We start from the raw sequence: 25,199 nt of genomic DNA, 5'->3' as shown, positions 1-25,199 counted from the left end.
ACAGCATGTATGCCCCCATAGCTGAAAGACCAACACTCAGCCGCCCCGTTGGCCACCCCCGAGGGAGGCCGCTGCCACCATCAGAGGTGCCTGGCACTGACCGGTCCGGAGCAACAAGGCAGCTAGCCCTTCTTTGACCCAGAGAGCCGTGCCCTGCGGTGTCTCTCTCCCCACACTTGCTGATTTTCTGCCTGTCACACTGGCTGGTCTTCGGGCTTTGCTCTAAGATACCCAACCCGGGGCCTCATCAGCGCAACCCCTCCCCTTGCTGAGCCAGGCCAAGAGGGTGGCTGGCAGCCCCCAGACACCCCAGGGGCGTGGTTCTTGGGCTGGCCGCTGCCTCGGGACAACGCGGGGCCTTCTCCCAGCAGCTCCCCCGCACGACGGACTGAGCCCCCAGGTAGGAGAGGACAGGAGAAAACTGAAAGCGGGGTACCTGGGCAGGAGCGCAGGCATCCGATCCACCCATCCGGTCCAAGGTGTGGCGGCCTCAGCCTGCCACCAGCTGCCGGAGCCTGGCTCACCCTCCCACGAGGCAGAGCTGACCCTGGCACAGGAAGGCTGTGTGCTCTTTGGTGCTCTGCCAGGAACCACCGTGTCCTGGGCAGAAGGGAGGCTGGTGGGAGCGGCCGCAGCACTCGCCCAAGGGCAGCCCGGGGCCACCGGCCACAGAAGCAAGGGCCCTGGAAACAGCAACCGTAATGCCTGCTGCTCCGGCACCCACGGCTGACACGGCGGGTGCTCGGCCAGCACCCGCTGTACCGACGGGAACAGGACTGTGCTCCCCCCAAGGGGCACGGCATGATGCCAGTCCCCACAGAAGCCCCAGGCCCATCAAGGGATACGGGGTCATGTCCCTCTAAGGCTACAGGAAGGAGGTTGGCGACAGAAGCACAGGGTCTGTGCTTATTGGTCCAGAGACCTCGATCGATGTCACTGTCCCCCTGCTCTGTAGGGAAAAGTGGAGCTGCCTGCCTGCCCCCTCTAGGCTCCCCTGACATTCCTGCTCCCTCCTACTCCCTGTGCGGGGACTGGGGTCCCCAGTCATCTTCCCAGCATAGCTCCTGATCGGGGATCCTCCACCCGCTCCGCCTGGCCCCGACCCTACCATTCCCGCCCCCCCCAACCACTAATGAACCTACCCGGGTCTCCCGCTTCCTAAGACAAAGCTGCGCCCCTCTCTGCCTTGGTCTCCCCCTCAGACCGCCCCTGCACCTCTCTCTCCTAGCCTCTGGCAGTCACACTTCCCACGCTACCCCTCACCCTACTCCAGCCCTGCCTCCCACCCTTACTTCTACGCTGAAACCGGCCTTGCTGAAGCCTTTGAGGCCGTCAGCCAGTGTCTCCTAGCTTCCTGGCTTCTAGGTCCAGGCCCCGCGCAGGCTCCCTGTGGTCCCGCGGCTCCGAGGGCGGGCACCCTCCAGGGATGCGCCTCGGACCTCCCTTTCCCCTGCCTGGTTTCACAGGACGAGTTCGTGTCTAGCACTTTAACTACTACCCACACCTGACGATTCCAGGTCTTTATTTTCAGCCCTTTAATTTCTCTCCCAGGGCCCATCCTAATATTTCTAACGTTCTGTGGCCCACGCTACCTGGATGATCTTAAAAAGTCTTCAAAGTGAGCATGTCCCAAACTGGACCCGTCTCTCCCCACCCACCCCCCACCCCCATATGATCTACTCAGTCTCCAACATCTCCCTCCCTTTCACACCGTCCCTACTAAACAGTTACTAAATGTAATCGATCCTGTCCCATTTCCTAATTCCAGCAAATGTTTGCTGAACTCCCTCTAAAGGTTTGGCATTGAGGGAGGCACGGGGGATACAAAGCTTTATAAAACTCAGTCTAGAGCCTCAGAAATACTCAGAAGGCAGCCAAGGCAGCCTTCCTTCTCCTCTTCTTGAGCCAGAGACTGCGTCTAGATCCCGCCCCGTTCACCTGCTTCCTATCGGTCTCCTGACGACAAGTCTTCCCTTGCTCAATCGCCTTCCCCGGAACAGCCAACGTGGTGTCTAAGAAACAATTTTATCGAGCCGCCCTCCTGCCTCAACTGCTCCCTGTTCCTTAAACGAAGGTCCAAAGCTCCTCAGAGGCAACCAGGGCCCTCCCCGGTCAGGCCACAGCCCTGAGGGGCACCTCCAACCCGTGCCAGGCCAGGCCAAGGGCCGCCTCCTCCTTCCACGCCCAGCGTCTGCGGAGGCCCCCGTCACCCTGGCTGCCTGACAATCCCCTCCTCTGTGGCGCTGGCTCAATGACACCTCGTCCAAGAAGTCGTTTCTGACATATCTAAGCAACTGATATGTCTCTTCCCACAAATACTGTTTATATCTTGATGTTAGCCCTTACAGGTAATATGACTTCATATTATATAATTGCTGCTTTTCATGACTTGCCCACTACTGCCCTCTGACCTCTGAACTCGGAGGCTTGTTTTATACCAAGAGTCTGTCGGAGTACCTGGGATAGAGAAGATGCGTTATCACATAATGTAAGTTGATACTAGATTATTATGTATTTCTTATCTTGCCCATGACACTGTGACCTCTGTGGTCTGGGGCTTCTTTATAAAGTCTCCAGACATAAAGAATAACAGTGTCTAGAATGTAGCAGACGTATTATAAATGTCTGCCATAAAAGTAATACAACGAGATTAAAAATGTATCACATCCCTTATTCACAACTGAAATATGTGGTGTGTTTGCTAGATGCGACACGGGGGGCGGGTCTCACCAGCATTGTTTTGGGGGCTGCCCTGCGCACCCCAGAACAGTGACCTCAACCCCCTCCATGCCTTAGCACCCCCCCCACACACACACTCTCCCTGGCTATGACCAACAGAATGTCTCCAGAAATCACCAAATGCTGAGAACTCTTCTGTGAGACACTTTCAAGGGCTGTCCAAGTATGACCTCAACGCTGTGAGTTAAACACTATGATTACCTCCCTGTGCCGAGTGGGAACTGAGGTGCCAAGAGAGTCAGCAGCTTGCGCAGGGTCACGCAGCCCGGGAGGAGGGGGCTGGAACCAGGCTTTGCGCCCAGCCGGCACCCCGGACGACCCCACACCGCTGCCTCCCACGCCATCCTGCTGGGCCATCGCTCCCTGGACTCCAGGATCCCTGGGGCGCCCGCCTGCTGCCCCCGAGCCTGGGCTGTGCTGGAAGCTCTCCAGCACGTTCTCCGCGCATCCAGCTGCATTGGCAGGGTGACTTGTGCCCTCCACCTGGACACCAGACTTCCAGGAGGGCCGGCTACAACCGCGCTCACTTTCACACAGCCACGCCCCTGCCCTGGCGTGGGGCAGGAATCCCTCAGCGGGCAAGCCAGGTCTCCTGGGCCCAGAACGTGTGTGGCCGTCACTTTAAACGGAAGAGCGGGACCGCAGGACACGTGTGAGCACACACCCATCCCCCCTCAGGAAGCCAGGGCCACGTTTCCAGCGCATCATGGTGTCGGCTGACCCCCTGACAGGTCCCCTCGGCGTAGTGTCTGCTGGTGCTTCAGACTCGCGCTGGACTGGGAACTTAGCGGAATGAACACAACTGCTAGATGAGGCCATGGAAATTCTCCTGGGGGTTCTAGTCCGCTTTAATCAATGACTTACGGATGCAGTTCTTGATCCCGGAAAAGGGAACAGGCACCTCGGTTTTCCTCTGCTCAGAAACACTCCGTGGGCTCTTCATCACTGGGAGAGCCCACAGCCTTGCCTCTGACTCACGAGGATGCACGTGACCCCCGGCAGCACCCCTCCCTACCTCCCAGCTCACCCTGGCCCTGCCCTTCTTGATTGGGTGAGGCACACCCCTCACCAGGGGTCCTTGCATTGCAACCTCCTCGGCCAGAGATGCTTCCCCTAGACATTCAGCTCTTTACTCACCCCCACCTCCCACCAAAAATTCTGCATGTACCCCGTATCTCAGGTCCCCCTCCCTGCTTGCAAACAGGTCTTCGGTCGTTGTGTTTGCTGCCGTATCACCAGTGTCTAGAATAATGCCCGGCACCCCGGAGGCTCTCCATGCAGGTTTGTTGTGTTAGTGCAACTCCGGGAACAAGAGGGAAAGAGGCAGCAACAGGTGGGATCCCTGCTTCGGCCCCGACGGCGCAGCCCTGGCTGGTCACAGCCTGCAGACTGCACCCTGCCCGCATCGCTGAACGGCACAGCGTGATCACAGCTCGCTGCGTGCCCCGCGGGGAGCGAGGCGGCCTTGGCCGCAGGCTCATTCCAGGCGGCAGAGAAGCTGACCAGCTGCCACAAGGGCCACCCGTGAGCGGAGGGGGCTTCTCTCCTGACACCCAGATTCAAAGGGAAGGGGGCAGGATAGGCCCCAAACAGCCCAGCCCTGCAGCCTCCAGCACAGAAACGCCTAAGCAATGCGGTATCATCCACCTTATCCGCTGCCAGTCACAAGACACCACAGGGAGCACTTGAAAGTCATGCGTCTGGTGTGGGCCAGGGTGGGACAGGCACTTTGAATTCCATTCTCTGGGTGAGGAGGCTAAACTGGTCCAACAGGGTGGAGAGTCCATTGCCCAGGACCATGTCCGGGATAAATAAACGGAAAACCCAGTGTGGCCGTGAGCCTGCCTCAGGTTCCTAGTCAGAGCTCCTCCGTGCCGCCCTCCTCAGACCTCCCACTCGGCAGCCGACAAATCTGGCCCCAGGGATTGAAGGATAAAACCGCTGCTGGAGTTGGGGCTCAAGTCCAGCTCACCAACAGTGGGGCCATCCCCGTCCTCTGGCCTCCCGACGGTCCCAGCCCTGCCTGGTCCCACGTGGTGGCCCCATGTGGGGGCCCGTGCCACGTGCGGCTACACGGTGCTGGCAGTGTGGCTGGTCCACACGAAGATGTGCTCTCAGTGAAAAATATATGCTGGATCTCAGACTAGCACCGAAAAAGGAAACTATCCCCTTTAAATTATTGACATTGATCACACGTTGAAATAATATTTTGGCTCCGTTGGCTTAAAGTATGAGAACTAATTTCACCTCACTTTTTACAAATGTGACTAAAAGAACACTTTTCGAATTTAAAACCGCACCCATGGCTTGCGTGTGTGGTTCCCATTCCCTTCCTCCCGGGCAGCGCGGGGCTGGGTCCCCTCCCAGGTCCCACTGGAAGCACTGGGGGCTTATCGAACTCTGCGTGCTTCCTGGGCTCCGCGTCCGAAAGGCTGGCTCGGGGGTCTGAGATGCCTGAGGAGGAGCCCCGCTCACTCTGGTCCACACCCACTGCGTGCACTGTCCTGAGGACCCTGCCGGTCAGTCGAGAAGCCCCCCTCTTCCCTCCATGCTGCTTCCCTGGCCCCTGGGGCTGCGGATGTGGGGACACAGTTCAAGGAGACGCTGCCATCTGGCCCACCCCCACCTGCTTCCTGACGCTGGCCTCTGGGCCCAGCGGCTGCCCCTGGCCTTGCGTCGCGCACGGCGCCCGCCCAGGCCCACGCAGACGGCACAGCGGGCTGGCCGGCAGGCCCCGCAGAAGCGTCTCGCCAGAGCTTCCCGCCTCTGGCCGAGAGCTGTGCCCCGGGGACCAGTTGCGGGTCTGAGCCCTGTCTCCACCACCTGCCAAGAGTGTGACTTTGGGGAAACGACTTAGCATCCCTAAGCCTCCCGGTCCGTGAGACGGAGGGAAACGGCCCCTATCCCAGCTTGGTTGTGGGGGTGAACGGGACGACTAGGTAAGGCGCGCAGGAAGTGCACGGTGAACGGAAACCATGAACGGTGCTTCATTTTCACGCGCTGGTGGAATCCAGAAGCTGCAACTGTGAAGAATAGGGGGTGAATCACATTATTTAAAAAAAAAAACACACAACACTATTTTTCAGGCAGTCTGTTCTGTGACCAAAAGCAGAGAAGACTAAGAACCTTACGTTATGCACAACTGACCAACCACTGAACCGAGACAACCCCGGGTAGCCCGAGGCCTCACGAGCACCTCCTTAAATACACCTTCCCTTTCTAAAAGGTAAGTATTTTAGCCTGCCTGCCCCACCTGCACTCTAACTCCATCTGAGAATGGAGGGGGGCACCAAGAAGGGTCAGCGCCAACAGTTTCATACCAGAACCCTTGTCCGGGCAGGTGCTGACTGCAGTATAAATGGTGAGGGCTCTGGAATCATTGTTGTGACCGAAGCCCAGACTGCCCTTCCCAGCCTCCCTTCCCATGCATCCTCCCGGCACAGGGTCCCGGACCCCAACCTAGGAGTCTCCTTGCCCACCTCGCCCCCACTGTGGCCTGTCTCACCACATCACCGTTTAATTTCCCTGGTTGCAGTTAGACCACACTGCCCCCTATGTGGATGAGATCGTATGCACCAAGGAAGTGGGGACTTCCTGTGGCCCACAGTATGTCCAGCACCAAATTCAATGCCTGCAGGTCATCAACAAACATTCAAATGAATAAATGAATGAGGAAAGGAGCCAAGTAAGTGTGGACGGAATGTTTCATCGAGTTAAAATGTCCTAGACCTTTAGCTGCAAAGACCTGGGCAGAGCCGGAAAATGCCATGTGTTCTGCCAAACACGTCATGCTCAGAGGACATCCTTTTCACCTCTGACTCATCTCAACCGCCATGAGCTCCCAGGCTGCACTCCAGTCTCGTGAGCTGACGTCGGCCCACCTGTGTGGTCCCAGGAGAGGGACCGGCTGGAAGACGCCCCTAGTTCCCAAGAGACCAACCTTCCTCCTTACTTGCTCCTCAAGCGGCGGCAGCCGGGCCTAAAACCCAGAGCCTGGGCCCCAGCTCCAAAGCACTGTCGGCCTCCCGGAGGCAGAGGAAAAGGACCCAGGTTCGGAAACTGCAAAGGCAGGTATCTCGAATACGCACACACACCAGTCTGTGGGGTAAAAACCAGGCCACCCCCACACTCCTTTATGCTAAGAGACCTTGGTTGATTTCAAGAACTGACCATTCGGGCTGCCCTGTAAGTTAAGGCTCCTACGTTTCAATTTCACCAGCGATGAGTACGTCCTTGACTCTCCGGTCTTGGCCGCAGAAGCAAGAAGACAGAGGGAACGTCGCTGGTCAGGCAGCACCACAACAAGACGCACACGCTGCACCTCCACTGTGGCTCCAAGGCCTGCAGCCTGCAGCCTTCAGAAGTCCACCTGCGGCAAGTGCCGCTACCCCACCAAGCAGAAGAGGAAGTGGAACCGGAGTGCCAAGGCCGTATGACAAAACGCCACCAGGACTGGTCAGAGGAGCTACCTAAAAACTGTGTCCCGCAGACTCAGGCATGGATTCCGTGAAGGAACACCACCCAAGCCCAAGGGCGCGGCTGCTGAACTTCCAGTTCTTTGCACAGATCTCAGTGATTTATCGCGCAATTAATGTTGTGGCTTAAAAAAAAAAAGAGTAAAGTCCTCGAAACTCTAGGCCTGCACTTTGAACCCCAATTAAAGCAGAATCCCAGGCTCGACCTCCCCACCCTCAACCCCACAACCTCACTGTGGGGCCCTGCTCTGCAGTGCTACTAACAGAGCCTATAAATAAATGTTTATTTTTTCAAAGTTTCCCGATGACTATTGCTGAAGGTCGTCTTATAATTACAGTAAGACCCACAAGGGCAAGGCCTAGCCACAATGCTCGTTCCTGATAGGCGGAGGCTGGCTCTTCCTCTTCTCCTGGTAGCTGGGCCCACAGTACACATGACACGGGTCACACGCAGCTGCCTGGGGAGAGAGGGCAGGAGGGGCGCCGCCAGCCAGACTGCGCCCTGCACCTGCACGGATCCCAAGGACTGGCCAGACTTGGGGTGCACGCTGCGCTGGGGACAGGGAGGAACCCGCCCTGGAGGAGCCCTGTGCCCTCCTTCCTGCTGCAGCATCTCCTGCAGCAGGCCCCTGACCAGACAGACCCCTCTCTGCGGAAGACGTGATCTCAAAGCCTGTCGGCCACAGGCAGGGACAGAGGGGCAATAGCTAAGAGTTCTGGCCTCGGACAAGTCAGACACAACACAGACGTGCAGTCAACAAATGCTTGGATATATCGGTGCTCCTTCAAATCAGTAAAAGACCAAGGAACCAAAGAGAATAAAGGACAGAAAAGGATAATTGGCAGATTAAACTCAAACACCAAGGGACAATGAAAAGATGTTCATGGGAGGCTGGGTGAAAAAGTTGAAGAGATTAAGAAGCACAGACAGGCAGTTACAAAACAGTCACGGGGGCGTAAGTGCAGCATCGGCAGAGAAGTCAACAGCCTTGTCATAGCTGTGAATGGTGCCAGGTGGGTGCCGGAAATACTTGGGGGGGGGGTGTTGCTTTGTAAAGTACGGGATTGTCTAAGCACAATGCTGCACACCTAAATCAAAAGAGCACTGAATGCCAACTGTAACTGAAAAATAAACTTTTTAAAATAAAATATAAACTCAAAAAATAAAAGTACAGAGAAATGATGAATGGATTAATATCACAGCATTATTTTAAGTTCAATATTTCATTTATATCCAAAACTGAATTTATCGCCGTACTTTCCCGGCTTCAAAGGAGCCAACTTGCCAATAGCAGTTTAATATATCCTTCTCAGTGTATCTCGTTTTCAGATTAGAGTATGTCAGTGTTCAACATTCTCTCAGGAACCAGTGATGCATATATCATTTTAAAATTACTTTAATTACTAAAATGTTCTTTGCTAGACATCTCTGTGAACTGATTTAAAAATGAAATGAAATCGAGGGAAGTTCAAAAAACAAAAGGTGTTCAACCTCACCAGTGACCAGAGACTGAAAACCGAACATGTTATTTCTTGCACGTTGCTGGTAGGAGTTCACCGATATCAAGGCTTGGGAGGGCGAATCACAACACCTAGTAGGGCTGAAGCTGTGAGCACCTCACAGTCCAGCCATTCCGCGCACAGGCACCACCCAGAGTAACCCCAACCCCGCCGCGCGCGCCCACGGAGGACACCCACCACTGCGCCACAGCTCAGCAGCAGCATAGAACCGCCGTACGTGCCTGCGGGGACGGATGACTAAGCGGTGGTGTGGTCATGCAACTGAGTACCATCCAGCCGCTAACACTGAGGACATTCTTCTATGTGGGTCAGTCTGAATGAACCCAAAACATGATGTCAATCCTTTCAAGTGCTGCAAACATACGTAAGCATAGGTCCGCTACAGTCATACATTGCATAATGGATTATAATGGAGCTGAAACATCCCGGCCACCTCGTGACATCGTAGCCATGCAATGCTGTGGCACAACACATTCCTCATGCGTCTGTGGCGATGCGGGTACGAACAAGTCCGCTGCACTGCCGGCCGATGAAAGCGCGGCACCGGCAATTATGTACGGCACATAATATTTGATGATGATAATAAACGACTATTTACTATACTATATTTTTTATCATTAGACTGTAGTCTTCCTATTTATAATTTTTTTTTTTTTCTGGAGAACAGCCTGCAGTGTTTTGCCAGCAGCTGCCTCATTCCTCTTGAGTTTACAGCCTCTTTAGATTGCATCATTTTCTCAAGTGCTGGACTTAATCTCCTGTTGTTGTTTTTTTTAATAATAACACGCCATACAGGTTTGCAGCCCAGGAGCAATAGGCCACGCCACACAGCCTGGGTGTGCAGTAAGTGCAGTCTCTGATGTTCACACAGTGACAAATAACAGGCGGCTCAGATGTTTGGAGCACTGTCCTTACACACCAAGGTAGTGGGTTCAAACCCTGGTCAGGGCACATGTACCAAACAACCAATGAATGCATAAATAAGTGAAACAACAAATTGATGTCTCTCTCTCTAAAAAAAAATCAATCAATCAGTTTTTTAAAAAAATAGACTAATGATTCATTTCTCAGAACGCATTCCCTGTTGTTAAGCAGCACATGACTGTACTTAAAAGTTAAAAACCTACAAAATAATTCTGAGTTCGTGTGCTGCTAGGTAGCACTGTTTGCATGTTTGTATGCATGTGTAAATACTGTGTGTGTTTAAGGTAAGACAATAAAGCATAGGTTTAAGTAAATATTATTCCCAAGTTTAAGTAAACATTACATTCTGGGAAGATGGAGAACAGGGCAGGCTGTAGGGGCAAGGCTTTTGTTCTACGCTTGTGCTATTTTATTTCTTAAAGAAAACGCTGATTTTCTTTAAGCATTTATGGAAAATGGGCACATCTGTTAAATGTGGCTGATTATTATGGGGGTCCGTTATATTATTTTTAAGACAAAAATTCAGAGGTTATAAAAGAAAAAACTGGTACCTTAGAACACAGTTAAAAGGCAAATGAAAAAATGGAAAAACATCTGTAATCTATATGTAACAGACTCGTTAATTCCCTTAACTTATAATGTGCAAATCAGTAAGAAAAAAAAATTTACTGTAGTCTCCCTATTTGTAGTAATAATACAAATTACTAAAGAAACAAAAGTTGAAAATTGGCCGAGGACACAGATACGCAACGTATGGCAACTGTTAACAGGCCCACAGGGGAAGACACTCGTCCACGCTGGAAACTTGGAGCGAGCGCAGTGGACGCCGTTTTCACCCAGCGCACTCAGCACCGAGCGCAGGCGGCCCTGGAGCCGGGCTGCTGCTGGCGCCGGGCACCCGGCCTGGGCAAAGCGGGACCAGGCCAGCCTTTTGGGAGGTGATTTGTCATTCTCTACCAAAATCCCTTTAGCCTGGGAATTCCATTGCTGGACATTTATTCCACAGAGAAGTTTCCTTTTGTGTGCATCTGTCTGTCCAGATCCTTCCAACAGCCTCATCTGTTGCAGTGAAGTTGGACACACCTTGAAACCCTACGTCAAGCCCTGATGCAAAGCCCTGACCGGTGTGGCTCAGTGGCTTGGGCGTCGTCCCTCAAAGCAAAAGGTCACTCGTTCCATTCCGGTCAGGGCAAATGCCTGGGTTGTGGGTTTGGTCCCTGGAAGGGCGTGTGTAAGAGGCAACCGACTGAGGTTTCTCTTCTTCTCTTTCTCCCTCCCTTCCCTTCTCTCTGAAAAATAAATAAACAAAATCTTTTTTACCTTGATCTTTAAAACAAAGAAAAAAGAAAGATCTATACAGGCACGTGCTTAGACCATGAAGGCACAGGCTGCAGGACAAGAGGATGTAAATCCATGCATGCTGGTGTCATGGGCTCTCTGAGGCGTATTGATTTTTTTAAAAATGATGATAATAAACGCATATATCATTTTAAAATTACTTTAATTACTAAAATGTTCTTTGCTAGACATCTCTGTGAATTGATGTAAAAATAAAATGAAATGAAATCCAGGGAACTTCAAAAAACAAAAGGTGTTCAACCGCACCAGTGACCAGAGACTGAAAACCATCTCTAAAAACCTTTCTTATCTACTTTAAGAAAAGGGGAAGAGCGGGAGAAAGAGAGAAAGAGAAACACTGATTGGTTGCCTCTCACACATGTCCCTGTCGGGGACCAAACTCGCAACCCAGACGTGTGTCCTGACTGGGAGTCAAACCGGGGACCTTTCACTTTGCAGGATTGAGCCCAACTGAGCCACACCAGTGAGGGCCATGTTACTGATTTTTAAAAGGCAGGTGGAGAACAGAGCTCTGTGTGTCTCCAAATGTGCTCTTAACAAGAGACTTGCATGCGTACATGGATATGCCCATACGTCAGTAGACTACCTGGAAGGATGCAGCACGAGCTGAGGTGGCTACGTCTCCGGAGGGAGGGAAGCCCCGGACACAGGGGTCTGGAATGGAAGAGACGGCCTCTACTTATCCCATGCTACTTTGTTTAACTTTTTAAACTGGTGAGTACAATACCCTTTCAACTAAAAACTTGCTACAAAGAGAAGGATAAAAAATCAGGACTATAACTTCGGAGTCTCACACACCTGGCCTTCAGTCCTGATCAGCTACTCACTCTCTGTGTGACTGTTGGTAAGTTATCCCTCCAGGTCCCAGGTTTTCTGTTGGGTCAAAAGGGAAGAAAAACGTGGCACTGCTGCTTCTACTACCCAGCTGCATACGCAGGGGAGCGGAGCCCTGAGGATCGTCATCAGGGAGAAGTGGAAGAGTCAGCTGCCCGTCTGGCCGACCCGGCAGACACGGGCCACTCTCGTGTCTCTCCATGTCCCACTCCACCGGCAGAGAATGGCAGGGGCAGGGCCACCAGGCACAGTCACGCACACGGAGTGTGCCCAGCCAGGCCCGGGGAAGGGGAGGGGCAGGCAGTGAGCGGGGAGTGAGTCCAGCCCGCCCTCTGCCCATCAAAGCCTTTGCCTGCTGCAGGGGCATGTCCAGCGACAGGGGCACTGATTTTGCTTTGCAGGAAAGGCCTGCAGGGGCTGGCGCAACATCACTGAGAGCGGAGCGGCGCCACCTGCCCTCCGGTTGCCGAGTGAAAAGCAGCCCCGTGCCAAAGCCCGGGTGTATGTAGATGTGGGTAGGAGGTGGGGCATCCAGAAACAGCCTTGGGGAAGTTGGCACAGTCAGCCCATTGCTGTTTGTCTTTCTGTGTCATTTCTCCTAAACTCACAAAGATATCTACTTTTTATTAGCAGGTGTGGTTTCTGTGGAATGGACACCTGATACCTTTGGCCCATGCATGTCTCTGTCCTAAGTCTAGGGCAACCAGTCAACTAAGTGAGGTCACCCCAGTGACTAATCCGTGTGGGTCCGGGACAGCCATCAGGCTACCTCCCTCCTCCTCTACTTGCGCATTTTGAAGAACAGCCCCGTCCCAAGGTGGGCTGGGGTCCCAAGGCCTCCTGGGGCACAGCGAGGCCCGGCAGCCTGACAGAAACCAGAGGTGACAGGGACTGCGGGCCTACTAGGTGACGGGCACTCTCGGGTTCTGTGCCACAGCAGTGAACATGGAAACAGGCCTGTCTCCTGGAATGTATGCCTAAGCGGGGAGAGAAACAACAAACAAATGCGTGAGTGCTATCACGTGACGACAACACATACTATGAGGCCAATAAAACCAAGCCGTGGAGCGGGGTCAGCTGGGGACAGTGAGCTCTCTCCGCCACCTCAGACCTGAGAGGAGGGTGACCATGCAAAGATGCGAGGGTGGGGAGGGGGAAGAAGATTCCAGGCTGAGAGACAGCAAAGACCCCGGGCTTGGCTGGGTGTGAGGAACGGAAAGAGGTGGGTCTGCCTGAGCGCAGCGAGGAAGGCAGACGGTGGAGCCGAGAGGCCGCCAGGCCTAGCGGTGGGGCTGTCCCGGGCAGCCCAGGAGCCGGGACGTGGTCATCAAGGTCCCTTGGCTCACGGAAGGGCGTCCCCAGGGGAGTGGCACTCTGCACTCATTTTTACAAGACCCCTGGGCTGAGCAGTAGCCACTGCGCGCACCCTCATTTCATTTGTGAAACACGGTGGGGCAGTCTGCTTTCATTCGGATTTGCAGAAGAGGAAACTGAGGCACAGAGAGATTAAACCAAGGGTCCCAAGATCAGAAAGCTAGAAGGGGGTGGAACCAGGAATGAGGGATCCACGCGGTCTGCGCCGCGTAGCACCTCTACGCTGTATGCTAGGGGTTCCCACCCTCCGGGCCGCAGACGGTGCCGGTCCAGGCCTGTTAGGAACCAGCCACACTGCAGGAGGCGAGCTCGAATGTGCTGCACTGGAACCATCCCAGAACCATCCCTCCCTCCCCGGTCCGTGGAAAAACTGTCTTCCACGAATCTGGTCCCTGGGGCCACAAAGGTTGGGGACCACTGCTCTGCCACCTGGGGGTCTAGGGTGAGCTGTCTGGGGTCTACCCGGACTCTGTGGTGACAGGCTGGGTGACTCTGACAGCTTCTCTGTCTCTTGGAGACACAGCTTCCTCATCTGTGAAATGCAAATGGCAAGAGAAAGGTCTGGAAGGTATGTGCACCTCAAAACACATCCCAGGATTCGAAGTCCGCAAGCTTAGCGCAGGCCAGGCCCCTGGACACTGAAGGGGACTGCCAGCCACGGCTTCCTGCCGTGCGTGGCAGCCCCTTGTCCCTCGAGTTCTGCCCATCCCAGCAAAGGGACGGGTCTACAGCCTCCGCTCCCACTTGCTCCCCCAACCACAGCCACACTCACCTCTCCTCCTGGTGCCTGGGGCCATGGCACATGCCCTGGGACCCACGCAGCTGCCCAGGGAGGAAGGGAGGGCACTGCCGGCCAGACTGTGCGCTGTACTACAGGCAGATACAGGCGGGGCATGGGGTGTGGACCCGTCCCTTTGCCTTCCATCTCCATCTCCTGCCTTCCATCACCAGAGCACCCAGGCAGCGCCTTGCTACAAACAGCCCGCAGTGGTCAGTTAACACAGCGAAGAGTCTCCAGGGCATCAGCAGGGGAGGGGCCACACCTGAATTCCTATTAGGGGCCCAATAGGGTTAGACCTGCTAGGGGTGGGAACAGGAAAAGGGGAGAGGCCGTGCGTGTTGCTGTGAGGGGCGGGGGCAGGTGGGGTCTCTACAAGAGAAATGAAGCCATAAAAAAGGGAAATCAAGGCCACCATTTCCTGTCTCGGCCCATACCCCAGGAACAGAGAGGCCAGGAAGAGAAGCCCCTTCGGGCTTGTTTCACACCAGTTAGGCTCTTCCACGAGCCAGCGGTATCTAGGGCTCTCTTCGCAGTAAAGGTGAAGAAGGAGGGAGAGAAGGAGCAGCTACATGCCCAGGGGCGGACCCTCCAGGCTGCACCCCAGGGTCCAGAGCAGGAGGGAACCTGGCTGGATGGCCGATTGAAGCCTGATTATCAGAAACGATCCAGGGCCACTTTTGTCCTGGGGCTCACCCAGCCTCCACAGGGCGAGGAGGAGCCCCATCCACACCCCAGAGCCGGGAGGCACCAGGAAGACCTTGAGCCTCTTGCCAGGCCAACCCAGACCGTCCTGGAGTCCGAAGCCTACAAATGCGTCTCTGTCCACAAATAGACCGATCCTCACTCAAACACAGGCATGCACCCCAAAACACACCTGGGAACCACAAGAACCTGGTAACTCCTACACACTCCTGCACACACATGCGGACATTCCTCACCCCTCCTCCTTCCCTGCCTCCCAGCCCTGTTCCCAACATACAGCTTCTGGGGGCTGCTGGACCCCCTCTGCTAGGGCGCTCTCTTCCCCCATCCCACGGTGCACGGGGCACTGCCCACCAGGCTCCTCGGCCATCAGCTCAGGCTCCAGCAGTTTGTTTGTTAGGTTGGAGGTCCCTGGAGCTACCAGCCAGGGAGCCTGGAGCTTCCAGAGGAGCTGGGAGTGGCTACACTGGCCCTGTAGGGATCTCCTCCCAAAGTTGGGTAAAGGAAAGCGTCTGCACAGCGCGGCCCCGCCCTGCTCCCATGAGGACCGTGTGGCGGCGGGGAGTGGGGGGGGACGCGGTGTGGTTTGCGGGGATGTCCTTGGGTGGCCTGTGGCTGGGCAGGGGGCAGAGGCTCCTGCCTCAGTGGGGGGCACCCCCGGCCAGCACATCCTCACAGCCTGGCCCAGCACCTAACCCTGGTCTCAGTGACAGGACCCTCTTCCGGGCAAACCCCACACAAACCCAGGGAACTCCTAGGCCCTCACCCAGGCCAGCCTTAGCCCCAGACCTTTTGGGCTTGAGCCACAAGGCCTTAACAATTTCAGATCACCCAGGACCCTGACCGAAGGAGGTGGCAGGAAGGGGGAGGGGCGGGTCCCGGCCTGGGGACCGAGCAGTGGAGGGTCTAGGGCTTGCCCAGCAGGTCTGGGTTCGCCCACACCACCTCCCCAGAAAGCAGTGCCCCGTGGGCAGGGTACCCCTGGGCAGACACCCTACATCTAACTGAGGGCATGCGAGGGGTCAAGGCAAGAGCCGGGAGAACCGGGGGCCTCGTCAGCAGCTCCTTCCTGCCCTTTGAGGAGCCGTCCTTGCTCTCAAGGACTCGGTCCTGTTCATCCCCTGCCGCCCGGGGAAAAGTACTACCCTTGGGATCAAATCGAATCCTTTCCAAGGAGGCTTGGTGACAGAAAAAGGCTCAGGGAAACTGAGACACAAGGAAGACACATACCCTGAGAAAACCCAGGAGACTGAGCCACTGCAGGGCCTGGCCCCTCGGAAGGCCCCACCAACCCTCTGGCTTCTTCTGGGGGCTTTGTCCCCGTGTCTGTTTCTCCCACCCAGGAGCGGACAGGATTGGGGCCCAGGTTCAGGGCCCCTCCCACCCCAAGGACACACTGAAGCCCAGCCAGCTCACCTGGCCTTCCCGGCCTGTCGGGAGAGCTGTTCCGGAAAGGGAACCTTTTCTTCTCACTCTATTTGGACAGCTGCAGAAATAGTGATGGCGAGAACAGAATGCCTGATTACTGAGGGCGGAGAGAGTGCAGGAAACAGGACCAAAGGGCGGCTGAAGGGGCGACCCCAGGCTCTGGAGCTGGGGTCCCACTCAGGAGGAGGCGGTGTGAGCTGGGAGGGACCTTGGGGCCAACCCCAAGGGATGCGGGGTGGGGGTTGGGGGGGAGGGTCCCTCGGCCCCTCAGCAGTACTACAAAGCGGGGACCCACAAGGGATTCTGCAGCCTGGCCCAGGGCCCGGAAGGAGGGAACACACAACCAAGTGTAAGAGAGGACCTTGGCCGGGCAGCTCAGTTGGTTAGAGGGTCCTCCCAGATGCCAAGGTGACAGGCTTGATCCCAGTGAGGGCACATGCAAGAATCAACCAACAAATGCATCAACAAGTAGAACAACCAACCCCTCTATCAAAAAGAAAAAAGAAAAAGAAAAAGAAAAAAAAAAAAAGAAAAGAAAAAGAAAAGAAAAGAAAAGGAAAGGAAAGCAAGAAAAAAAAGAAAAGCAGTAAATTTTAAAAAATAGAGTCAAGGAAGAGAATGATTCCCATCTTTGTGGAATGTGTTCGGTTACAGGGTGGGGCTAGGGACGGGCTCTCAGACTTAGCCCCAAACCCCATCGGGCCTCACTCCCGGCAGGTCCCACGGCCCCTCCGCAGCCCCTGCTCCATGCGTCCAGGCTGGTCGGCGGGACTCGCGGGCAGAACACAAGGCGCCAACAGGGCAAAGGCTGGAGGATCGAGACGTGGCCTCCTTTCCACCCCAGGAGTCAGGAAGTGGAATTGTAGAGTCAAGACAAACTTTTTCTCCTCTTCCCACTCTTCTTCTCAATGGTCTCTCTCTCTCTCTCGCCCTCCCACTCCCCTTCCCTCTCCTCCCGGTCCCTCTCCCCTCTCCAGCCACCCCATCCTGGTGTCTCCCTGTCCCAATCTCCTCCTCCTCCCGCCTGTCTCCCCCCGCCCGTTATGTAAGGGGCCTGAGAACACACAGAGGGAGCTTTGTTGTCGAACCACATCCATACGGCGCCGGGCTCGGCCAGCGCAGCTGTTCCCCATTCCCTCCGCCTTGGCTGGGGTGAGACGCCAGGCAGGAAGCCCCCACACGCCTCCGTTTTGGGGAGTGGGGGTGGGCAAAGGCTGGCCCAGGACCCCCAGGCAGCCGAATGGGTGGCCAGGGATCAGTCACCACTGCGTGGGACCACAGTGAGAGACCAGCTGGGCCCAGGACAGAACAAAGCCACAGTGCAAAGCCAGGGTCCCAAAGACCAGAGGAGGGCTCTGGGCAAGGAGCAGGGCTGCCTGGCAGGGACCGGCCTGCGGGGCGCGGACCCGCACAGGGCACCGCGTCCTTGTCCACACACAGAGGCGTGCCCGCATCCTTCCTCACACCCGGCCCACGTTCGCACTCACCTGCATGCTCACAGTGCGAGCACATGAATGCCTGGGCCCAAGCACATCACGCTGTGTGCGCTCACCTAAAAGCTGCCTGAGCAGGAACCTCCTCCCTGCCCTTGCCAGCCTCCTCCATCCCAGCTGGTGCCTCTGGGCAAAGAGCTGGAGCTCTGGGGAGGAGAGGGTAGAGGGCGGAGGTCAAAGGCCAGCGGAGCCCCACCTGTCAGCTCCTCTGTAGAAAGCGCGCACCTTCCTGCCCAGGAAGATGTCCAAGGAGGTGGGTGAGGGCCCAGGGTGCGGAGCTGAGGATGACACCGTTTCCCACCATCGTGGGCGGGCAGGACCCCTTCCCCAAACCCAGCGGCGGCCGCAGCCACGTCACTAGCAATTCTGCAGCTGCTCCCAAGGGGAGCAGCGCGCCCACCCCACCCACGCAAGCCCAGCTGCCACTGTCGGGACAACCTGGATGCCCAGGGCTGGGACGCGGGGGCGCAGGGATAAGGGGGAAGCGGGAGGAAGGGCCCCGGGAAGGGAGATGACCAGGAAAAGGGAAGGGGGAACGTCAGAAACAGACTGGAACAGGAAAAAGTGGGAGAAAGGACCCACAGGGGACCCAGGAGAAGGGGGTCAGTAAGTGTGTGGAGAAGAGCCCACACAGCCGATGCGGACGGCCCCCCGACTCGAGGACACACCTCCCACCGGCCCGGAGCTCACCCTCGGCCCCACAGAGCCAGCCCAGCGGCGGCAGGTGGCCGTGGCACTCCCAGAGCCCTGGGCCCAGCCTGCCTGTGCCATGTCCCACCTGAGTCTTGCCTCAGGGACTTTAGCCTCAGCTGGAGGACAAATAGGCTGAGTGACACCAGGACCTCAGAGAAAGAAACGTGATGGGGACAGAGTGGGACAGAGGGGCAGAGACCAGGGTGACTCCTCAGGCAGTCCCCAGCCTGGCAGAAGAGCTCCTCTGCGACACTGAAGTGCAAGCTGCACAGACAGGAACAGTCACGGAGTGGACGGTGTGCCAGTGGGGCGCCAGGTGCTGGGGCTCCCCTGGTGAATGTTCATCGCGCTTGTGCATCACCATCCCGTGAGGTGGGGCCGATCCTAACAACGCACTTAACACACCCGCTTACAGGAGACCCATAAAGTGGAGACCTTCTGACGTCACATAGCCGGGAGCCGGCAGGCGGGGCGTCCTCAGGAGCGACTCCTGCGTGGCCACCGGCCTCTCCTCCAGGGCCAGCGGGCAGGCGCTGTGCTCTCGGCCCGCGCTCCGAACCGCCCAGACGAGCCAGCCAGCAGCTAGCAGAGCGCCGCTGGGGCCGAGGCTCGGAGGTGGGACCGGGAGGCTCCCATTCGCAAGCCTTCAGGCTGCATACCCGGGAAAGGTCAGGCCTGGTCTGCAGGAGGACGGCCATGGCCCTCCCAGTCGCCACCCACAGCACTGCCCCCGCCACGGGTCCCCTCTGCAGTTCACTCAGGCTCAGCCTGGCACAGGGGTTCCTCCCGTCATGTCTCAGGAGCGGGGCGCGAGGGGAGCAGAAGGAACAGGGGGCCGGGTGGTCAGAGAGGGTCCAGAGAACACAGGGTGGGGCTGGGCATGGAGAGCACCGAAGCCACATGGTGAGGACGGTGGAAGCAGAGGTGACGAGGTGCGAACAAATGCGCAGCACACGCCTGGGCGTAGGTGGGGGCTTTCGAATACAGTCTTACAGCCAAGGAACCGTCTGTTCCTCTTTCAAATGAAATTGTTTGTGGAGACCCGATGTACCTAGGGAATAAAGTTGTTTGGGTTGAAGCAAGAAGAGGGTGAATCCCTGCTCCCTAGCCCTCCCTCCTGAGAGGACCCCTGAGAGGGTTTCACCCCCAAGGAACCTTTCTTGGCCCAAAACGAGGAGGAAAGGATGGATGTCGGAGACAGGAGGTGAAGTGAGGATCCGCTTGTGCAAGACCTAAGGCTGGGCTGAGGAGGGGTGACAGGAGCAGGGATCTGACCAGCTGACACGGCAGAGGAGGCAGAAGGGCACACTGTGTCCTATTTCCACCTGGGGGTCCGGCCTCCCCTCCCACCTCCCCCCAGCCCCGCCCCCGCCCCCCCGCCCCCCACCCCCCACCCCCGCAGTGGCTAGAGGGGAGGGAGCAGGCCGTTCTCTGACAAACAGCTCACCAGCCCAAAGAGCAGCTCTTGTCCCTTTGCCCCAGGGAAAGGGTAAGCAAAGCACCGTGAGCCAAAGTCAGAAACCCGAGCTCCATCATCCATTCATTCAACAAATATTTACCGAGCAGTTATTTATTACTGGCTAGACTCCATTCCAAGCATGGGGGACAGAACAGTGGCCCCAACAGGCAGGCTGCTGGGGCTCACACACAGACCCTCGAATCTCACAGGGAGGGAAAGGCCTTAAAAGTTTCCAAGCCTGTTCTGCACCAGCACCAGAACCGCGCCCCTCAAAGCCTGCACCTCCCGGGGCGCCCCTGTCAAGGTCGCCGGTCTCCCCTGGAACATCTGCAGTGAGGGGGAGCTGCCCCGCCCCCGCCAGGCAGGAGCGGCCTCCTGGAATCTCCAGATGCCCACACTGAGGGTGCCGCGGCGGGGACAGAGCCGGAGGCGAGGGAGGCAACAGCGGGTACATGTGCTGCTACAATGCAGAAGCTTTATATTCTTTCAAGACAAAATAGGAAGTGTCGTCTCTAGTTCTGCTGCTTCTGAGCCACCTGCTTGGCACCCAAGAAAACAAGCTGGCTCTCGGGTCCCTCAGCGCCTGCAGCCATGAGGACCGGCTTCACTTCCCCCCCACGGCCCTGGGGCAGAGGGTCCCCAGTGCACCCCACTGCCCCACTTCTCTCTCACTGTCTCTGCCCCCCGGGCCTCCCGCTCCCGACCTGAGCCACCTCTGAGGGCAGGAGGAAGTTCACCACTGGACTGGGAAGCAGGGCTTAGAGGAGCCTCTCCGACCAGGGGCAGCGTGGGCCTAAGGTGCTCCGGCCTGGTAGGCATCTGGGAATGCCAGGCACCGGGAGCGGCCCCTTTGGCCCGGTCTGTGCTCAGACCCCACAGGGCACCCCCCGTCCCACCGTGCTGCCCCAGTTGCCGGATGAGGCCCCGCAACCCTGTGGGCGGCAGCCGAGCTGCGTTTCCAAAGGCGCAGGAGCAGGCGGCGGGTCAGATGGAAGCAATTACGGCTGGGAAAGCGGAGAGGTGGGGGCTGGGAGGGGCTGGCAGCAGCTGGGAAGGGGGGGCCCTCTCTGCCCAACGGAGAGGGCTGGACTCAGGGGGTGGGGTTCCAGGCTGAGCAAACTGAGGTACGGGGTTCAGGGCTGGCACACAGGGCTCCAGGCTGGGAATCAGGAGGGTCTGCGGTCCCCCTTTGTCACTGAGGCACGGTGACCTTGAGCAAACCCCTTCGCACCTCCGAGCCCCGGCCTCCTCATGGACCACAGGATGGGCAGGATGAGCTCAGGGAGCAACGGAGGAGCCAGGCTGCAAAGTGCAGGGTTTGGAAACGTGCCTGGATCCGAGTCCCTGCTCAGCTGCCTACGAGCTGTGTGGCCTTGGCCAAGTTGTTGAATCTTCCTGAGCCTCCATTTCTTCCTTTACAAACGGGCTCAGTGGCTGGAGGGCTGTGTGCAGCTTACATGAAATGACATAAGCAAGTGTGGAGCACACCGTTTTTTTGTTTGTTTGTTTGTTTTGTTTTGTTTTTAGTTTATTGAGCCAGACTTTTAATAAGTGCCAGACCGATCAATGGTAATTCCATTGGCATTTGCTAAGTCCCTTTTTATTATAAGGATAGAGTTGACAGAGGAGGCATGGGCAGAGGACCCAGGACAGACCGTGGGCACAGGCGCTAACCCTGCAGACCTTGGGAACCGCACTACGAGGAGGGTTTGTGGCCAAGGCAGGAACAACAGCGCGCCGGCCCAGTGCTGTGCAAGCTGGTCTCTGTCCTCTTTCTGGCCACCCCCACCCTCCCTGCCCTCCCCACGTGCACAGAAGCAGGCCCTGGCACCCCTGGCTCGCCTGGGTTTCCAGGCAAAGCTGCAGACAGCAAGGGACTATCTGACAACGACAGCCGCTTCTGGCCTCTGCAGCCGGGCCTTCCTCACACTCCAGGCCCACGTGGACCCCAAGGGCCTCGCAAAGCCCCAGCTGGTCACCTTCCTCCCTGCTGGCTGAGGGGCAGAGCCAGAGCTTCAGGTTCTAGAGCAAGCACCTCATCCTTCCGCAGGGCAGCTGGGACGGGGAGGAGTGGGCAGAGACAGGGCTAGAGGTCTCCGGTCCCGGGCAAGAGGCCAGGCCTAAAAGAAAGCCTGCAGCTCTGGACACTGATGGCCCTCCTCAGCCTGAAAAGCAACCAACCCAGCAAAAGCCCTTGGCAGAGCTTCAGCCCCTGCCGGGTGCAGGGGCACCAATCGGAAACCCCGGGCACCTTGCTGTGGCCCAGGCGTCTCACGCTGCTGCTTTCACTTGTTACTACACTTGACTACTTCCTCTTCTGGAGGATAAAGAGCATGTCTCTCTCTCTCTCTCTCTCTCTCTCTCTCACACACACACACACACACGCACACGCACACAAAACGTGGCAGTGGTAAAGCATGATTCTGAGGCCCTTGATCCTTGGGGCTACCGAGAACGCTCCTGCAGGAGCGCTGAGCAGCTCTGGAAAGGGGGTGGCAAAGGAGAGAGGGCAATTAACGACTACATCCACCAGCACCTGCCTTCACTAGCCATTTCCTCAAAGCAACGGAAAGCTTCAGGTCGAGGCCTTCAGCCAAGAGAAGGAAGGAGGACCCCGCGGGCCGGCTAGTGCTGCAGGGAGGCGGCTAACCACAGGGTCAGCGAGGAGTCAGGAGAGAGGGCACAGGGCCTGCACCATTTCTGGGGGTCCCAGCCCCGGCCCGGACAGCCCTGCTCTCCAGTGCCCTGGCTCCGTCTCAGAGGGTCCGGGAGTTGGGCCGGGCTCTGGCGTAGCCTCGGTCACAGTTGGCAAACCTGGCCCCGGGACACCCAACACATGGATCTAGAGGGCCCCTTTCACGGCTGTGCCCGCGGGCGGGAACCAGTTTTTGGTATTATTCTGAGGTCACGCGACCTTCCGCCCTGGACGGGGTGGGGGGTGCCAACCCTGAGGCCACTCGGAGAGGTGAGGTCCACAGCTCCCCTGGGGGCGGCCTGCGGGGCACCCCACGCAGGGCCGAGGCCAAGGCCCCGGGGGTTAGCTGCGGAGCGACCACAGCATCAGCTGCAGCTCACAGAAAGCAGGTCTGGCCTCTCTGCTCCTGCTGGTGAAGGCAGCGTCATTTCCAGAATTTTTACAGTTCCAGGAAGGAGCGGATTTTCGGTTCTTCCCAGAGAACTGGATCCTAGGAGCCTAAAGGGGCTGGGAAGGCGGAGGGACCAAGGAGCTGCTTCTGAGGAGTGGGGAGGAAGTCCCTGCTTCAGGGCAGGAAGGGGATGGGGAGGGGAAGGCAGCCCTGAAAGGAGCCTGGACCCCCACTCGAGGGGAGGGGCCCCGTTGTCCTGAGCAGCAGCCCCGTCCACAGCCACAGGCGCTGCTCAGCCCGGGGCCCAAGCCCCCGACATTCACCTTCCTCTCCTAATTTCTCCTTCCATCTAAACTCCCCTCCGAATCCCTGTCAATCCGGACTCTGGGGGCCCCCCGACTGTGGCTCTCCTCAACTGTCTGACGGACCCAGGGCCCACGGGACAGCCTAGGGCCTCCCCCCCGCAGGCTGACGCTGGCAGACGAGGCACAAAGGGCACACGGAATAGAGGCAGGGGCAGGGCAGGGCACAGGTCACAGGGACCCGGGGCCACCTCGGTCCGGGCAGCGGGTGTTCCAGACCAGCTCCCAGCAAAGAGACAAAGCCCCAGAAGTTCGTTTCCAGGCCCCAAACGGCTGGCACCTCCCAGGCACCCTCTCTCAAATTATGGGGCAACTTTGAAGAGAGCGTGGGAGAAACACGACCAACGGCAAACACAGCCCTCTTTCCCCTGGATGGGCACCTTTCAAAGCGCTGAACGCATTCCGACTCACTTGAAACGGCCCTGGCACCTGCCGGGGCCAGGGTCCATAGGAGGCGGGGGGAGGGGGGGCGGGGTGCGGGGGCGCGCCAAGCACAGCTCAAAAGACAGCAGCACGGGTTTGTGCTTCTAGTGACAACCTATGCCAGCCCATGCCAGGTCCGTTCCCAAGGCTCTGAAAGAGCAAGCCGGCCTGAACTTGGCTTCCACACTGTGATTCCCTCCAGCAGTGGAAAGCACAGGCTTCCCCACGAGGGCTGTGAGGGTGCCAGCCTGTGGGTGGCCACGAGGTCCGACAAGCCCAGTGAGCACCCTAAAACTGCCTACACCCCAGCCTGCAGGAAGGAAACACCAAAGCCAGGCCTTCGGGACCTGCCTATGAAACAGAGGAAGCAGCAGCAGCAGATCAGGCCTTCAATGGCCCGGAGCAGCAAGGCTCCCCCAAGACTGGGGGTGGAGGGTGGTGCCCGTCCTGGCAGCCACCGGGCAGCTCCAGGCTGGTCGGCTGGGAGGTCCCTGCAGACAGGGGCCCCCGGGGGGGGGGGCACCCAGAGCAAACAGCTGAGCCCAGGGGGTCTGCCCCCAGCAGCATCCCACCTTTGCCCTGACCCCAGCCCTCCCCACTCCCCACCCCCCACCCCACAGAGGCCTAGGCCCGGAGACCCCCACAACATGGACCCAGCGTCCAGGGCACAGCCAGCCTGCAGCTATAGCAACCTCCACCTTTGGACTCATTCTGTTTGGTGACCCCCGACTCCTGCACACAGACGGGACCCATAAAGCCTGTCACCTCCAGAAAAGCCCGCCCACGGATCCTCCTGGGCTTGATGGGGTCCTTGGGAGAGAAACCAAGGCTCAGAGGATGCTGAGGGTGCGGCGTCTCTCAGCCTGGGCGCAGGGTGAGGGCTGGAAACTTTCCGGGTAAGAGGACCGTCCCGTGGGCTCCTTCCGAAAGAGCAAGAGACGCGGCTTCCCGCGAAAACCAGGAAAGGGATCCCAGGCTTAGGCTGCCCACCCGGCCGGGACCCGGCTGCACCCACGTGCCGGCCCGAACCCCTCGCGGGCGCGCGGGGCTGGGGGCCGGGGCTCGGGGCCGGCGGCCGGCCCAGGCGCACCTCTTCCCCCGGCCCGGCGGCGCGTACTCACCCCGGCGGGTGGGGCGGGGCGGGGCGGGCGGGTGGCTCCGCGCGACTCCGATCCGCTAGGCGCGCGGCGGGCGCACAGGCTGGCCGCTCGTCGGATCCCAGTCCCGGGCGCGGGGCCGGGGGCCGGGCCGGGCAGGGCGGGGCGGGGACGCCCCGGACACGCGTGCGCACAGCGCCAGGCGCGGGTGAGGAGCGGGCGGGCCTGGGAGGAAGGAGGGGAGGAGGAGGAAGGGCTGGGCGATAGCGCGGGCGGGGCCGCGGTGGACGGCGGGCGGTGGCGATGCGGTAGGGGCGCCGGGCCGGGGAGGGTGTAAAGAGAGAGCCCGGAGCTGCCCGAGAACGGCGCCGGGATGGATATACCCGCGCGGCCCCCGCACAGCCTCCCCGGAACAATGAGCCCCAACAAAGGGTTCTCCGCTCTCCCAC

At 58.0% G+C, this 25,199-nt stretch overlaps 1 protein-coding gene across 4 annotated transcripts in view; it reads right to left on the bottom strand.

Moving 5' to 3' along the window:
- ST3GAL4 (ST3 beta-galactoside alpha-2,3-sialyltransferase 4) overlaps window positions 1-24,806 on the bottom strand; it is a 34,621-nt gene extending 9,815 nt beyond the window's left edge. For 2 of the 4 annotated variants that reach the window (XM_054579408.1, XM_054579405.1), the window contains exon 1: window positions 24,775-24,805. The gene's annotated coding sequence lies outside the window, so the exon portion shown is untranslated. Of the gene's footprint in view, window positions 1-24,774 lie in introns of all 4 variants that reach the window. The other 2 variants (XM_054579407.1, XM_054579404.1) reach the window with 2 other exon arrangements.
- Window positions 24,807-25,199: the final 393 nt, after the last annotated feature.

The sequence above is a fragment of the Pteronotus mesoamericanus genome, unplaced genomic scaffold (assembly GCF_021234165.1).
Source record: "Pteronotus mesoamericanus isolate MK-2021 breed Mesoamerican mustached bat unplaced genomic scaffold, CSHL_Meso_final contig_53, whole genome shotgun sequence".
Taxonomy (NCBI): Eukaryota; Metazoa; Chordata; class Mammalia; order Chiroptera; family Mormoopidae; genus Pteronotus; species Pteronotus mesoamericanus.
Note: the sequence above shows the minus strand (reverse complement) of the source record. Positions and strands in the feature narration are given on the sequence as shown.